Here is a 14,910-nt window from a genome sequence, read left to right as displayed (position 1 = left end):
TGTTGCCTCGACCCAAAAACTCAAGAAGGAAAATAAACGAGTTAAATGGAACCCACGTCTCATCAATTTATGAATGATGTAGTGGTGCTGGTATGACGGACGGACATTGAAGACACCTGAGCGTCAAAGGTAAAGAGCGGCTACATGAATGAAAACTGTGGAACTACACAGTCAATCAACACAATCAACACATTGAACACACAAACACATCACATCCTTCCTTCATTTGGCAGCAGACAATAAAACAGCAGTTGGATCAAAGATACAGTGGAGTCCGAAGAGACGCCAGTGAAGGATCTCTGATCCAGTGGAGCTCCAAGCTGCAGTGACTTTACACACAACTGAGCATCATGTTGAGTTGAAGCAGCAGATCAGAGCAACACTGTCAGTCACAACAGGACGTGTTGACACTCAGTGGCTGGAACACACTGGAGTGTGAAGCTGTACTGAGGACACTGTAGTGGAGACACTGAGGACCTGGGGCTTCATTTACAAAAACGTACATGGATTTCATCCTGAAACAAAAAAATCTGGATGTTCAAAATGTTGCGAACGCACAAACGCACACCCATTTCCTTTGAGAGTCCCAATCCTCGTGGAATTGATCGCACATGAGCACGAGCCCTGCTCCTCCCTCGGAACATCTCCACATACAAAGCGTTGTCCCCCCTTGTTGGAAATCCAACATGCTGGTGGACTTTTGGAAGGACAGTCTTGAGGTCAGCATGACTAAAATCTCCAGTGAGGATGGTAAAGCTTTTGGGTTTGCTGTCTGTTGATCACTGATGGCCTGGTACAGTTCATTGAGTGCAGCGTTCCTCTCACTGCTGTTGTTGGTGGGAGGGATGTAAACTGCAACTAGCAAAATGGCAGTAAACTGCCAGGGCAGATAGAATGGACGGCACTTTATGATCATCAACTGTGCCAGTGGTGAACAGCGTTTGCATACCACTGCAGTGTCCCGGCACCACGCACCACAGATGTAAACACATGCTGCACCACCGCGGGACTTCCCTCCATTTACATGATGATGGTGATGATGATGATGATGATGATGATGATCAGACATTAATGAGTCTTGATTCACTTTCACTGTCTTTAGAATCTCACATGTCGACCACAACTTCTCTCTCTGCTCTCCTTCATCCAGTGAACTCTCAGAGCTTGAGTGTGCAGTGGTGTCTTCAGCTCTGCAGTCCAGCCCCTCCCACCTCACACTGCTGGACCTGAGTGAGAACTTCCTGAGGGATCCTGGAGTGAAGCTGCTCTGTGCTGGACTGCAGAGTCCAAACTGCAGACTGGAAGTTCTCAGGTCAGTTCCTGCTTTCTACTGGTGGACAGTGTGTGTCAGCAGATGACAACTGGTGTGTAACGCTGCTCAGTGTGAAGACTTTGAAGCAGATATTAAAGACTCATCTAGACAAAGTGGATGTTGTTGATATTTTCATGTCAACAATCTGCAGCCAGAAAAGACTTTGGATGGTGGAAGAAAGTGTGGAAAATGTCTCCAGTCACTTTGGAGCTCAATGGAAGTTGTTGATTGGTGATGAAGGTCACATGACTGAGCAGAAGATCCTGTGAAGAAATATTAGAGGCAGATTAATAGTGCAGCAGTATTTCTTCATCTTGTCCTTTGAATGTGTTTGACTTGTAACGAGTCTCTGATGACTGAAAACAGCCACAAGCACACAAAGGACTCACTGATTATTTTCCATCTTCACTGCTGACTGGCTGCACACTGACTGACACACTGCTGTTGTTATTGTGTTGACAACCCACTGGCACAATGAGTCGTTTGAGGGAATGACTCAGTGATCCCAACAGCTGCACATCTGGATCATCAACAGGGAGAAATGACTCTGAATATGACATTTACACCATGGAAGAAATCAAATATTGATTCTTTATTCAGGCTGGAGAACTGCTGGTTGACAAAGCTCAGCTGTGATTGGCTGCTCTCAGCTCTGAAGTCCAACCCCTCCCACCTCAGAGAGCTGAACCTGAGTTGGAACGACCTTAAGGATTCATCAGTGAAGGAGCTCAGTGGGGTTTTCTGCAGAGTCCAGACTGTAAACTGGAGACTCTGAGGTCAGTTCACCCTCTTCACTCTACAACTTCTATCACTCTTGTTGTTGTTGTCATGATTTTCACTTCACTGCTGTTGGAAATTCAATTTGCAGACACTTTTTTTTTGATAATGAATGAAAGGGCGTGTTTTCATTGCCTCACCTCGCCTCGCCATGGTATGGTGTTAGGGTGTTTGCACTGGCCGCACAGTTGTAGGGGGCGCTGTTTTGGTACCTCAATCCCCCAGGGTCCGAGCAAGACGAAGCGAGTTTAGTGGTGACGTAGCGACGAGCAGGGCACTGGATTGGCTCCGTGTCCGCGTCGATGTTCCCTGTCAGAGCGGACATCCACGCCAACTCCTTTGACACAGAACTTCCGTGTCAGGTACATTTTACCGTGAATACAAGTAGCTACTATTGGTGTTGTACAAATACATTTATGTGTATACAGTTTTTGAAAACAGCTTTTTCAATACATGTTTACTTTCGTCTTTTGGGGAGAGGCAGGCGAACCGGGAATGCCCTCGACGTCGCGAGTGTGTTCAACCATATTCGCGAAAACGACAAACGGCAAATCGAGTTGCTCTTGCGTGAGGCGCGGTAAGCTAGGGAACTCCAGGAGTCTTGAGGAGAGAAGAAATACTGATTCGTCGAGAGGACGTGGCTCTTGGCCGCGAGGAAGCCTCAAACACCGCGGCATATAACAAAGTCGTCCTTGGCTCGCGAGGGCAGCTATTTCAAATAAGGAGGCGTGTTTACTGTCTGTTTTTCTGTTTGTTTGTTTTTAAATAAACGCTATTTCCCGTTGTATCCGTCTCGTGTTTACTTTTGGTGAAAATATGAAGGTTGAACTACACATTTGCTCGCATGGAAAACTAAACAATAAATTATAAATGTTGCTGCATAAACGATCAACTGTGACTTCAGTGAGGGAAAGTGTTCTTTCTTGAACAGAAAAGCAACCACAGACCGAGCAGCAGGTATGAAACAACTTCTACTTTGTCCATCGCTGCGCTGTTGTGTATTGCACAGAAGTGATGCTGGGGAAAACATTGTCCCGCATTACCGTGTCGACTCCGCCCACAGTCTCGTAATCACAGAGCCAATGAAAACGCAATCGTACCGAGGCGAACCGTGGTGAGGCAAGGCAATGAAAACACGCCCTAAACTGGGCTTGAAGGTACAGTGGGTAAAATCCTCCCATCTAGTGGTCAGATTGCAGACTGCTTTTGTTGCAGATTCTGAAGTCGACGTTTCACTATGATGTTCAGAGTGATGACACCCTGATAAAATTCCATCGTTATGAACTCTCCATCATTTCTTCTCTATTCAGGTTGGAGTACTGCTGGTTGTCAAAGCTCAGCTGTGATTGGCTGCTCTCAGCTCTGAAGTCCAACCCCTCCCACCTCAGACACCTGGACCTGAGTCAGAACCAGCTGCAGGATTCATTAGTGAAGGTTCTGAGTGGTTTTCTGCAGAGTCCAGACTGTAAACTGGAGACTCTGAGGTCAGTTCACCCTCTTCACTCTCCAACTTCTATCACTCTTGTTGTTGTCGTCATGATTTTCACTTCACTGCTGTTGGAAATTCAATTTGCAGACACTGGTTTGTGTTTGAAATGAGTGGAACTGGGTTTGAAGCAGGGGTGTCCATATCGTGTGGAGTCCTCGTCACTTCTAGCAGGTAGAATGGTTCAGGCAGGAACTCAGTGATCTTGGTCATAATGTACGTCATATGTGCTGGATTTTACAGTCAAAGGTAAATGAGACGGATCGGCTTCTGCACCGCTCAGATCAAATAAAGGAGACATAAAGCAGATTTCATTTTAAATCTGAAACTATAATAATTGTTAAAATCAATGTATACTTCAGATACCTGCATTCTGTATGAGAGCAGACAGGGACAGCAAAAAGAGTTTGGCTGTTGTTTTCTTTAACTACACGCCAAACTACCGTGCTTGTCACGTGAGCCTGCAATCCTGGCGTAAATTGACGGAGACGCCTCACTCGCAAAATACGCTTCAAAGTCACGCACAGCAGAAGCACCGGAGATCCTGGGAGATGCTGCTAGCAAAACATCTGCGTTCCACACACACACACACACACACACACACACACACACACACACCGATTGTATAGTAGGTAGATCTTTTTGACTTGTTAATTTTAAAAGTAGCTCGCATGTTGAAAAAGTGTGAGCACCCCTGGTTTAAAGGTACAGAGTGTAAAATCCTGCCAGCTGGTGGTCAGATTTCAGCGCTCATTCACTCACCCTCTCTCCTTTGTTGAGTGTCAGATTCTAAAGTCGACTTTTGACTTTGATTCTCAGAGTGATGACACCCTGGAAAAACTCTCCATCATTATAAACTCTCCTTCATTTCTTCTTTATTCAGGTTGTGGAGGTGCAGTTTGTCAAAGCTCAGCTGTGATTGGCTGCTCTCAGCTCTGAAGTCCAACCCCTCCCAACTCAGACACCTGGACCTGAGTTGGAACCACCTTCAGGATTCAACAGTGAAGGAGCTGAGTGGTTTTCTGCAGGGTCCAGACTGTAAACTGGAGACTCTGAGGTCAGTTCACCCTCTTCACTCTACAACTTCTATCACTCTTGTTGTTGTTGTCATGATTTTCACTTGACTGCTGTTGGAAATTCAATTTGCAGTCACTGCTTTGTGTTTGAAGCATATGAAATTGGGTGGAAAGGTACAGTGTGTAAAATCCGGCCATCTAGTGGTCAGATTTCAGATTGCTTTAGTGTCAGATTCTGAAGTCAACATTTCACTTTGATTTTCAGAGTGATGACACCCTGGAAAAACTCTCCATCATTTCTTCTCTATTCAGGTTGTGGAGATGTAGTTTGTTAGAGCTCAGCTGTGATTGGCTGCTCTCAGCTCTGAAGTCCAACCCCTCCCACCTCAGACACCTGGACCTGAGTGTGAACCAGCTGCAGGATTCAGGAGTGAAGGTGCTGAGTGGTTTTCTGCAGAGTCCAGACTGTAAACTGGAGGCTCTGAGGTCAGTTCACCCTCTTCACTCTACAACTGCTACAGTTATTGTTGTCATGACTTTGAATTGAGTTTGTTGGAATTCACTTTGATTCCATTAGAAATGTGTAAAACTGGTTTTAAATTACACACACACACACACACACACACACACACACACACACGTATGCGCACATACGCACTCACGCACGCACACACACGCGCGCGTGTGCGCGCACACCCAACTATGAATGACACTCTCCATCATTTATTCCGTATTCAGGTTGGAGAGGTGCAGGTTGTCATAGATCAGCTGTGATTGGCTGCTCTCAGCTCTGAAGTTCAACCCCTCCCACCTCAGAGAGTTGGACCTGGCTGAGAACTATCTTCAGGATTCATCAGTTAAGGAGCTGAGTGGTTTTCTGCAGAGTCCAGACTGTAAACTGGAGACTCTGAGGTCAGTTCACCCTCTTCACTCTACAACTTCTATCACTCTTGTTGTTGTCGTCATGATTTTCACTTCACTGCTGTTGGAAATTCAATTTGAAATAAAATATAATATAATTTAAATAAAATAAATGATACATTATAATTAATCACCAACAGATAAATCAATGCTGGATATGAGGTGGTTTGCCCTCTCTGGGTCGGTGGGGAGGCCCTGCCTCAGGGGGAGGAGTTCCAGCATCTCGGGGTCTTGTTTGGGACGCCTCCCTGGGGAGGTGTTCCAGGCATGTCCCACCAGGAGGAGACCCTGCTGGAGGGACCAGGTCTCTGGGCTGGACTGGGAAGCCTTGGGGTCCCACTGGAGGAGCTGGAGGAGGTGACTGGGTCCAGGGAAGTCTGGGGGTCTCTGCTGAGGCTGCTGCCCCCGAGACCTGACTCCGGATACGGCAGTAGAAGATGGATGGATGGATGGATGGATGGATGGATGGATGGATGCCAGGTGATAGAACATTTCATAAAAACAGACTCTGCATTATAACTTCTATTACACTCTAAATAACTCACTCCAATATAACTGCACTCGTCCTTCTCTCACATTACATTGGATCACAATGACCAACCAACACAACAAAGACAATGATCCAACTGTACTGCCACTTCCAGACTCAGTGTAGGTCTGTAGGCCTCTTGGACCTTCATGTGAACCACTGCGTGTTGACTGGAGGTGAAACATGGCTGACTGCTGTCCTCCTACCTGGACAATGCAATCTCACTTTCAATCTCACAGCCACTAAAAAACCTGATTGTGATTGAGAGGTCCTCAGCAGCCAATCACTGTTGGGAGTCCAGCCTTCAAACACTCCTCCTGAATCCACAGTCACATCTGTGAGCATCTGGAACTTTGGCCCTGATCCTCCACACCACACACCTTGGGATGACAGCGCCACCTACCTGGATCCTTTCAGCAGCCAGTCCATGCTCTGACCCGTTTCCACTGTGGCCTGTTGTGTCATCTGGACCGGAGTCTGGATCATCAGTGTCCAGGTTCATGGAATCTGTCAGAGTGCCGCCGTCCTGTGATGTAATGATAGAGAATCACTCTATTTATACTAATGTGCAGAACCACTAGAGTGTCATTTCTTCACTGCTGTCAGCAACAAGCATTTGGTGTCACACTGGTGTACAACACTTATGGGCTAATTAATAAGAAATGACATATTTATGAATCACCCGCAATGCCCAGATTGTTGCTGCTTATCTGCTGATATGAGCCGTCAACTGTTGCAATATAGAACCACGGGCAGGAAATTACAATTAGTGTAGAGTGTATTATAATTTAAAAGTTTACTAACGGTAGTTCTTTAAAGAATTTAGCAGGGATGGAACAGCCTAACGTGACGACGTCACTTGTAAAACGGTAGGAGCTCAACCTGCTGTCACGGTGAAAACTCTGTGTTACGTCCCGTCTCAGGGGACCGAGACGCAACGTGTGGGACACCTTCCCCCACTCCCAAGCCTCATTAATTTTTCACTGCAGTTGGCGGTTTTCAACAAAAACATTTATGAATCAGTAAATGAAATAAACAAAACAACTTAACCGGTGGGCAGCAAAGGCTTCAGGGTGGGCCCAGGCCAAAATAATAAACCAAACTCCAACTAGCTCGCCTTAAGAACTAACTAAAGAAAGAAAGAGAAGCCAAATACAGAAAGGCTAACCTCCCTACATACTTAATAAACAGGAGAAAAGAGGGGACAAAGAAAATGGCAGCCCACCCCTACGGCTGCGTGCTCTAACACCATTTCAGAAGTGACTAACTGCAGACTTGGGAGCGGAGGAGGGATGACCGTCAGGCTGGCTCGACTGCTCCTCCTTCTCAGCCATGGCGTCGTCCAATCAGCAGCCGACATCCACTCACACACACACACAGACAAAAACATAGAGGCACCTAGACCCACCCGTGGGTCATAACACCCCCTCCCTTAAGAACCAAACCCTATTAACATACCGACAAACAAAACTAAACAAGAAAACCCTCAGTTCCCCCGAAATAAGAATTTTGCAGCTAGTCCACATGTACACGTGATAATGCATCTGCCAACACAATATCAAGATCCCTAGATAGTAAGTTTGATAGATGGATAGAAATAGATAAGTTAGTTAAAGTTACACACACACACACGCACATATATGTACATATATAATATATATATTATATATATTTTTTTTTTATTAACCTCTTTCAATGAACTCCAAAACATATATGGTCAAAATCCATATTATTTATGTTGTTGTTTTTTTTAAATGCTCATACAAAACAAAAAAAGTAGAGGGTGAGTTGTCTGAATTGGGTTCAGTGAGCATCACATCCACTTTCAGCACATTATTTCCAGAAGTCAGAACTGTTCGCTTTTCCGTTCACTAACTCACTCAACTGCAACGATTGTCTCAGAACGTCGAGGTGATTGTTGGAGCACCCAGCACGTGACCTCTACGCACGTGACCTCTACGCACGTGACCTCAACGACGAGCTTCCTCCAACGGAAGTACCAGAGGAGGACACGGATTAAATAGTATGGCTTGTCCACCAGAAGGTTGTATTATGGTGTACATAATATAAAACTTTGGCCCAGTTCTGCTTGTATTCCATTGTATTGGTTGGTGTTCCTGAAGTTTCATTTTTCGTCCCTTTTTATTTTTTACATCCATGTTTGTGATGAAATAGTATTGTGAATCGCTAGCTCGCATTGCATGCTGGGAAACAGCGTCACTCAAGGAAGTTTTGGCTTCGCTGACACGGTCCTGAAGGGACGTGGGTTTTAGTGCACTGGAACGGGATGAATGTGTTCAATCAAGCACTACAAACCTGATTAATTGTCTTAATACTTCACTTCGAATGGCCATATTGTTTCGGATTACAATTAGATGACAACTTCTTCACAATATTTGCAACTATTCAATTTGACCAGCAGGTGTCAGTAGAAGACGAAATTTCATGTTGACTATTTCCTAATGGAAGTGCTCTCTTTACGTTGGATTTTTCTCATAATTATTTAAAGTGTAGGCCTGTATCTGCACACAATTTGGAATTCGTCCCAGCGCCCTGAGCTGTAAATTTGGACGGTGTAAAATGAAAATGGCCAGCTGAAGCAGAAAAGTGGACCCATATATATATATATATATATGTATATATACATATATATATATATATATATATATATATATATATATATATATATATATATATATATATATATATATATATACATATATATATATATATATATACATATATATATATATATATATATACATATATATATATATATGCAATTCATATTTTAACGGTTTATATAGACCCCTCAGGCTCCATTCAAAATGGGGGTTATTGTAGGAGAGTTGCAGTCAGTTGAGATTTGGAGAGAGTTTGGATTACTAGATTTTGGATAGTGTTTATAGTTTGGAGTGTTTGAGACTAGATAGCGTTTAGTTTGGAGATAGTTTTGAGAGCTTAGGGAGAGAGTGAGGAGAGGAGAGGTGATAGGATGGAGCCCCCTGTCCTGTACATCAATGTCCATGCTACACAAGCATCTATGCCAGGGGTGCCCATTACGTCCATCGCGATCTACTGGTCAATTGCGAAGGGAGTTTGGGTCTATCGCATGGAGAGAGAGAGGGAGAGAGGGAGTGAGTGTGTGTGTGAGAGAGAGAGACAGACAGAGAGAGAGAGACAGAGAGAGAGAGAGAGATCCGCGTCAATTACAGCAGGTAGAATCGTTCAGGCAGGATTAGAAAACACGGTGGATCTGGTTGATTTTGGTCATAATGTACGATGTGCTGGATTTTGTTCTTATATGTGCTGTGCTTTACATTCATTCATTCATTCATTCATTTTCCATACCCGCTTAGTCCCGAACTCAGGGTCACGGGAGTCTGCTGGAGCCTCTCCCAGCTGTCTTAGGGCGAAGGCAGGGGACACCCTGGACAAGGGTGTCCAGGGTAAATGTGACGTATCGGCTTCGGCACTATTCAGATCAAATAAAGACCAGACAGGGACAGGAAAAAGAGTTTCGCTGTTGTTTTACACGCAAAACTACCGGGGTTGTCACGTGAGCTTGCAATCCTGGCGTAAACTGATGGAGACGCCTCGCTCGGAAAATGCGCTTCAAAGTGCGCACGCACTGCAGACGCGCCGAAGATGCTGGGAGATGCTGCTGGCAAAACGTCTGCATCACACACACACACACACACACACACACACACACACCAATTATCCCTAACCTATGCGCTGGAAAACACAAAACTATACAGCAAAACATCTTAACGTAAACACACTTTTATTGATAAAATCAAACATAGGCAGATATAACCTAAACAATTTTAAACCATGAGTTTTCTGTGCAATGATGAGCATAAATGCACATGGGAACATGTTGACCCATTTAATCCTTTCTTTCTTTATCATTGGACTACAAATATATTTCTGAATGACTTTTCCTGTTTTATAGGAGGTGGATCTTTTTGACTTGCTCATTTTAAAAGTAGCTTGCATGTTGAAAAAGTGTGAACACCCCTGATCTATGCCCTTTTCCAAGTCCCACAATCACTTTCACTGTCATCTGCCTGATTACACCCATGCCATTTTCAGAAAAAAATTGCACAAACAGAATACATTCAAAAAAATGTATCATACACATAGTTATCAAGTCAAGTTATTTATTTATTGTCATTGTTGAACAAAGTTAACAACAAAATTTGTTTGGAGCATCCCCATAACCACTGGCATCAGTACCCATAAAAATAATCATAAATAAGTGAGAAAAAAAAAAAAAAAAAAAAAAAAATATATATATATATATATATATATATATATATATATATAATTTATGTACAGAAATTATTTGGTCATTCATTTCTTGCAATTCATAGTCATTCCCAACAGACATAACAGACACAAAAATTCAATGCATCACACGTGGTTCAGACACAGCTTGCCTGTGATTGTACATTTGGCCAGTAGGTGGTTTTGTGTGCACATGAAGCTTCGAGAAATGAACCGTTTCTCGAACCAGTTGGCTCAAGCGGTTCAATGCCTCATGAGGCTTCACCTCACCATCACTAGTCATGACACACAGCTTGCTGTTTGGCTCCACTTGTTGTAGTTCTGTCAGCCACCACTAGATGGAGCGCTCCTCTTCACTCTCCTCCTCATCCTCCCTCACCTCCACCTGTAGAGAGAAGAAGAGACTGCAGGAGTCAGGACTCACGGTCCTTGAACGCATCATCACAGAGACGCTGACTGTTGATGGAGATGGTGGAGTGACTGGTGAGAAGAAGCAGACTCTCAGTCACATGTCTAGTGTGGAACATGTGAAGGTCATGTGACCATGGAGTGTTGGACTGATACTGAGGCCTGATGAAGATGAACTGATCAATAATTGGGTGGTGAACTGAGAGAAGAAGCAGTTTGGCAGCAGATGTTGGATGAATGAGGAGCAGCTGGACGTCACCATCCTCCTCTCACACTGTGACTGGGAACACTGGACCTCTGCTGTGGGATCAACTGGCTTTGGTGCTGGAACCATCATCCAATGGTTCTAAACCAGTACTGACCTCACACTCTCCAGTTGATAGTCTCTGCTGTGGATAAGATCCATTAGTGGCTTCACTCCTGAATCCTGCAGCTGGTTCCCATCCAGGTCCAGGTGTCTGAGGTGGGAGGGGTTGGACTTCAGAGCTGAGAGCAGCCAATCACAGCTGAGCTCTGACAAACTGCAGCACCACAACCTGAATACAGAATAAATGATGGAGAGTTTATAATGATGGAGAGTTTTTCCAGGGTGTCATCACTCTGAAAATCAAAGTGAAATGTCCACTTCAGAATCTGCAATCTGCAAGCTGACCACTAGATGGGAGGATTTTACACACTGTACCTTTAAACCCAGTTTCATTCATTTCAAACACAAACCAGTGACTGCAAATTGAATTTCCAACAGCAGTAAAGTGAAAATCATGACGACAACAACAAGAGTGATAGAAGTTGTAGAGTGAAGAGGGTGAACTGACCTCAGAGTCTCCAGTTTACAGTCTGGACTCTGCAGAAAACCACTCAGCACCTTCACTGTTGAATCCAGAAGGCAGTTCCAACTCAGCTCCAGGTGTCTGAGTTGGGAGGGGTTGGACTTCAGAGCTGAGAGCAGCCATTCACAGCTGAGCTTTGACAACCTGCACCTCCACAACCTGAATAGAGAAGAAATGATGGAGAGTTTTTCCAGGGTGTCTTCACTCTGAGAATCAAAGTCAAATGTCGACTTTAGAATCTGACACTCATCAAAGGAGAGAGGGTGAGTGAATGAGCGCTGCAATCTGAAATCTGACCACCAGATGGCAGGATTTTACACACTGCACCTTTAAACCAGGGGTGCTCACACTTTTTCAACATGCAAGCTACTTTTAAAATTACCAAGTCAAAAAGATCTACCTACTATACAATCGGTGTGTGTGTGTGTGTGTGTGTGTGTGTGTGTGTGTGTGTGTGTGTGTGTGTGTGTGTGTGTGTGTGTCTCCCAGGATGTCCAGTGCTTCTGCTGTGCGTGACTTTGAAGCGTATTTTGTGAGTGAGGCGTCTCCGTCAGTTTACGCCAGGATTGCAAGCTCACGCAACAACCCCGGTAGTTTGGCGTGTAGTTAAAGAAAACAACAGCCAAACTCTTTTTGCTGTCCCTGTCTGCTCTCAAACAGAATGCAGGTATCTGAAGTATACCTTGATTTTGTTCACTATAGTTGCAGATTTAAAATGAAACCTGCTTTATATCTCCTTTATTTGATCTGAGCAGTGCAGAAGCCGATTCATCACATTTACCTTTGACTGTAAAACACAGCACATATAGAAACAAACTCCAGCACATCGTACATTATGACCAAGATCAACCACAACCACCGTGTTTTCTAATGACTGAGAGAGCGGTTCGTCTCTCTACCCCCACCCCCTCGACCTAATGGGCACCCCTGCTTCAAACCCAGTTTCACTCATTTCAAACACAAACCAGTGTCTGCAAATTGAATTTCCAACAGCAGTCAAGTGCAAATCATGACGACAACAACAAGAGTGATAGAAGTTGTCGAGTGAAGAGGGTGAACTGACCTCAGAGTCTCCAGTTTACAGTCTGGACTCTGCAGAAAACCACTCAGCTCCTTCACTGCTGAATCCTGCAGCAGGTTCTCACTCAGGTCCAGGTGTCTGAGGTGGGAGGGGTTGGACTTCAGAGCTGAGAGCAGCCAATCACAGCTGAGCTTTGACAACCTGCAATACTCCAACCTGAATAGAGCATAAATGATGGAGAGTTTATAATGATGGAGAGTTTTTCCAGGGTGTCATCATTCTGAAAATCAAAGTGAAATGTCCACTTCAGAATCTGCAACAACACTTATATCAGTAGACTCATCAAGTTGCAAGGCAAATTTCTTACTGATAGGGATCTTGTCCAAAACCACACTTTCGATGTCTGCAGACATCTCATTAATACGTCTGGAGATTGTGTTATCTGAGAGAGGGACTTTGGCTATTTCTTTAGCCGCTTCGGGTCCGAGCGTCTCATTTACAATGGCTTTGCAGGCGGGAAGTATTAATTGCTCTGCCACAGTGTGGGACTTTTTTGATTTAGCCACAAGTTCAGCGTAGTGTTGCCACCCGTCCCGTTTTTCCCAGAATTGTTCTCTTTTTTCACCACCTGTCCCGGGAAAAATAAAATCTCTCCCGGGACACAATTTGTCCCGTTTTTAAGGGAAAATGACAAAACCTCATTTGATTTCTGCCTGTGGTCTACTCCCGTAAAATACGCGATTGTCCCGTACTTGGCAACTAAAAAACCTGTCCCGTAATGAACTGATACAGGACTGTCCCGTATATTTCGGTGACCCCCCCCCCGTCGACAGACTTGACCCTCCCCCCAGAGGTCCCGGATTTTTAACTCTGGTAGGTGGCAACCCTAGTTCAGCGACGTGGTAGCTAGCTTTAAGGGCTCTCTCGTTTACTTTTGCGGTTTTTCTCATGAAAGTTGCCTGTTTCTCCGTGTGTTCACGCAGGCGAACAAAATACTCCACATTTTTCTTTTGAACTGAGGGCTGTTTCGTTTGGAGATGACGTTTAAGCTTACTTGGGACCATAGCACTGTTGGAGAGCTTTTCACCACATACCAATCACAACGGAGTCGGTGCCGTTGCACCGACTAAAAGTACCGTTGCTCCGGTAAAAGTAAATCCAAATGAAAGATAGCTTTCATTGTATTGCCTCACGCCAGAAACTTTGCTCGACGTCACTTTGTCTTTGTCTTTGTCTGTCACGTCTTTGCCTCCACTCATACTAGGGCCTTCATCTGGGTCCGGATTTTGTCCAGGGTCCAGTTCAGAATCAGCATTTTTCCTCTTCAAAAACTTATCCATCACTTTCAACCGTCGTCCCGCTATCCACAATCCACACACCTGTCGCTGCATCCATGCGTCACTAATTCGCTTGTCTCCAAGCGCAAGGCAATTAGCTACCTGCTGCTGCCACCTACTGGTATGGAAGAGTACTACATGATTACTCTGCCAGGCGCTAGACTGCACTTGCACACAAATGGGATAATTTCCCACGGCACACCTGACAATATCTCGCGGCACACAAACACTGGTTTACAGGAACGGGTGCTCATCAGAAAACGCTGGCAGTGTGTTTCCCGTGTCTTACTTCCGGTATAAAGTTCGCTTCAAAATTACAACAGAAACTACCGAAAGATGCCAGTAGGTGGCAACGACGCTCTATAAATGCTTCTCTTAATGCAACAAATAAATGAAATGACTTTCATACTTACACCAACTGCTCTTAACCTATTTATTAAACAATTTAGACTTAAAGTTTTCTTTGTTGTTTCACCTTAACAGAACACTGATAATAATAATAATAATAATAATAATAATAATAATAATAATAATAATAATAATAATAATAATAATAATAATAATAATAATATTAAGAAATTGCCATTTACAAAACGTGCACATTTCTTTTAAACTTAAGTGTAGTTGTTTTCCATATCTATTGACGCAAATGACGTTAACCTTGCAATGAACGCAGCAACACTTGTACCTAATAACACTAATGATACAACAAATACACGTCAAAATGGTTGCAGTGAAAATGGACGCTTTTAATCATATATGTTTTGGCTCTTGCCAAGTAAAATTTCAGGAATTATTCTTTGTTTGTTTAGAATGTCGGACATGTATTCAGCACTTTGTGATGAAGAGCTGGATGCCGTCATTGCAGAAATCCAACTCAGTCACCCAAACACAGGGTACAGAATGATGAGAGCATTCCTTCATGCCAGGGGATGTACGAGTGCAAAGTAAGTTTGATATGAAGTTGATCCCCACATGAA

The sequence above is a fragment of the Nelusetta ayraudi genome, unplaced genomic scaffold, assembly GCF_046127955.1.
Source record: "Nelusetta ayraudi isolate G7.1 ecotype Tasmania unplaced genomic scaffold, CSIRO-AGI_Nayr_v1 ptg000194l, whole genome shotgun sequence".
In the NCBI taxonomy this organism is placed as follows: Eukaryota; Metazoa; Chordata; class Actinopteri; order Tetraodontiformes; family Monacanthidae; genus Nelusetta; species Nelusetta ayraudi.
This window is presented reverse-complemented; position numbering follows the sequence as displayed.